We start from the raw sequence: 3,266 nt of genomic DNA, 5'->3' as shown, positions 1-3,266 counted from the left end.
GTTTTCTTTCTGCCACTGGATACCACAGACGCTCTTTTGGTTTTTTTTTTTTTATAAACAGGGGATTTTATCCTTGTTTTTATTGCTTTATATTTGGTAAACTACTTGCTATTATAAACCATCGTCAGTGGTTCCTTCCAGTCAAAATACAGTAAATATTTTCTCCCAGTTAAATAAAGAAGACTGGCTAAATTTGAGACACACATTTATTACGTTATAACCCTTACCCTTACACTAACTATATAATTTCTGCCTTATTCTCTGAAAAAAAATGGGGAAAAAGATTACCTTTAGCATTTCTGTCAGCATTTCCCATAATCCTTTGCCTCCTTGCTATGTAGACGAAGCCAGACAGAGGCAGCTGTGCTGAGTGACAAAAAAAGAGGGACATTTGTGTCCATGAACACGAATCAATAGATTAAAGTTTGTGACTAAATCAGAAAATGCCGTGAGACTGTGTTGGAGAAAATAATTCAGACATTCTGCAGCTGAATGCTTGGGCATTGGAATGATGGTTGTAGTCTTCAGGCATATGGGAACCATGGCCATGGCCAGTTACAGGCAGAAAACATCAGTAAAGACTTGAGCAAATCCCCTTAGAACATGCCCCGGTACAGCACTGTAAAAAAAAATTTAAATAAAACCTTCAATATTTTTGTTTTAAATAAACTGTTCTGTACATATTTGTGTTTTTAGATAATGGGTAATATTTTATTGTTTTTTTTTAAAGGGGCTGAGAATAAGTCAACAACATCGAGCTGCTATGATTTTCTTAAACCAAATAATAGATGAAAAACAATTTGTGGGTCTGGTGACTTTTAGTACTAATGCTCAAATAATAAGCCCAGTGACAAAAATTATTTTCAGCTTCTTCGAACGGATGACGGACAAACAATAGGAGATGAAATAATTTTTCTGACAGATGGGGAAGCATCTGATAATGTTCAGGACTGTTTGCAGGAATCTGTTCAAAGTGGTGCAATTATTCACACTTTAGCTTTTGGCCCAAGTGCAGACAATATACTGAGAACCATGGCTGATCAAACCGGTAAGATTCTCTGAATGTGATATTGCATATCGATATTGATTTTGATATATTAACTGGTCTGTTTTTATCATTTCACAGTTTATAGTTTCAGCTCTAAATCTAGAGCACAGTAAATACATACATGCATTGAATAACACTGCAATACTGTTGCTGCATTACATTCTCTAACAATAGAATTGGATTCTTATTAACTTAGATGGCAAATTTATCGTAGCCGAAGAATCTGTACTTTCCAACCAGCTCGTGGATGCCTTTTCCTCATTGACAGTGTATGATGGAAATTCCTTCACACAGCCCATTCAGGTTAGTGACGCACATCCACCAGAAGAAATTTCATCTTCACAAGTCAGAGTATTCACATAATATTTATTACTTTTGCTTGAAAGCACTGGAACCGATGTTAAAGATTGGTTTAATGGAACAGTTCCCATCGACCGGTCTGTAGGAAACCGCACCACCTTTACAATAATATATGAAAGACGTGCACCAACTGTGAATATAGTGTCACCAAGTGGTGTGTGTTTACGATCAGAGACACATCACTGACAGTGCGAACACAATCACTTTCACTATTCCAGGAACTGCAGAGGTTATTTTATAGTATTTTGTATCACAACACAATTTTATAAATTAACAAAAGAAAAAATACTAATGCAAGAATATTTCATTCCCTGTTTTGCATTGAAGCCAGGAAATTGGAGGTACAGCTTCTTCAATAAAGAAACATCTGCACAACAAATGAGTTTAACAGTAATTAGTCGGGCAGCTCATGAAGATGTTTACCCAGTCACAGTTACAGCCAGAATGGATCAGCAGACCAGTGATGGAACCAAACCCATGGTTGTTTTGGCTGAGGTCAGTCAGAATTATAATCCTGTATTGGGGGCCAGTGTTTGGGCAAACCTGAGATCAGATACTGGGCACTCAGTAGAACTTCAACTCCTTGATAATGGAGCAGGTAACAATTTAAAAATGTTTACTTGCCTACAATAAGATTTGCTGGGGAAATAATTCAATCAATCATTAAATGAAACATTAGACAAATAGCATGTATTCATGTACATTATTGCAGGAGCTGATGTGTTCAAAGATGATGGGATCTATTCAAGATATTTTACTAAATTAAAGCGTGGAAAATACAATCTAAAAGTGAGAGTGGAACATAAACAGGGAGCAGTCCAGGTTTTCTTCCACAGACACAGTGGCAGTCTGTATATACCTGGACATATTGTGGATGGTAACTATTGTTTTTTATTTTCACTCAGTTGAATTGTCCTCTATTATGCAAAACGTTAGTATGCTGGAGGTTTTCCACAAATAAATGTTATAATGAACTGAATGTTCAATGGTACAATAGTAGTATCATTCATGTCTCTGGAATAAAGCAGAATAAGCATTGCTATACAGAAAGAAACACTGGATATCCTGTTTTTAATTCTAAAACAGGATCATAATGTTCTCTTACAATCCAATCAGTAAGAAGACAGAGTTTAATAATAAATTGTTTAATAAAATCACTACAGACTGTGGAGAAAAAGACCAAATTCTTTTAAAAGTGTTGAATATTGTTAGGAAAAAAGGATTTTGAAAAGAAAAGTTGACATACTCCACTATTTCGTTCTATACAAATACAAAACAAAACTATAAATCTATGAAAAGATTGGAACAGTATGACTGCCTTTTGAATGAGGTGCAGAATATGTGCTGTTGTTTGTGCAATATTTGCAATATATTTGTTTGATGAGACAAACGTCTTGCGATGTTATAGGGACAAGCTCTTATCTAATTTGTTTACTTAATGCTTAATTAGTCTATACGTTTAAAGATTCTCCTCCAAAAGTATTTTGAATATCAGTTATCAAAACAATACACATTGCTCATATGGTTTAGATACACTAATAATAATAAGCAAGAACATGGGATAGTGTTGAAGAAAGTAAGGATGTGGTGGGGATGGTGTTGGGGCTCTGACTTTGTACAATTGGACCATATTAAGAATTGGATTGGAAATATAAAAGCAAACATTACTTGCATTAACCAAATATCTTGGTTTAGCTGTATATTGAAAAATATACTAATAAACTGCCTAAATATTTAAATAATAGGAAATACAGCAATAACTGGCTAATGTGTCCAATTTCCAGGTGAAGTGAAATTAAACCCTCCTAATCCCCCAATAAATGTGCAGCCAGTTGATGTGGGCAACTTCACAAGAACA

This window comes from Silurus meridionalis, chromosome 12 (assembly GCF_014805685.1).
Source record: "Silurus meridionalis isolate SWU-2019-XX chromosome 12, ASM1480568v1, whole genome shotgun sequence".
Classification (NCBI taxonomy): domain Eukaryota; kingdom Metazoa; phylum Chordata; class Actinopteri; order Siluriformes; family Siluridae; genus Silurus; species Silurus meridionalis.
Note: the sequence above shows the minus strand (reverse complement) of the source record.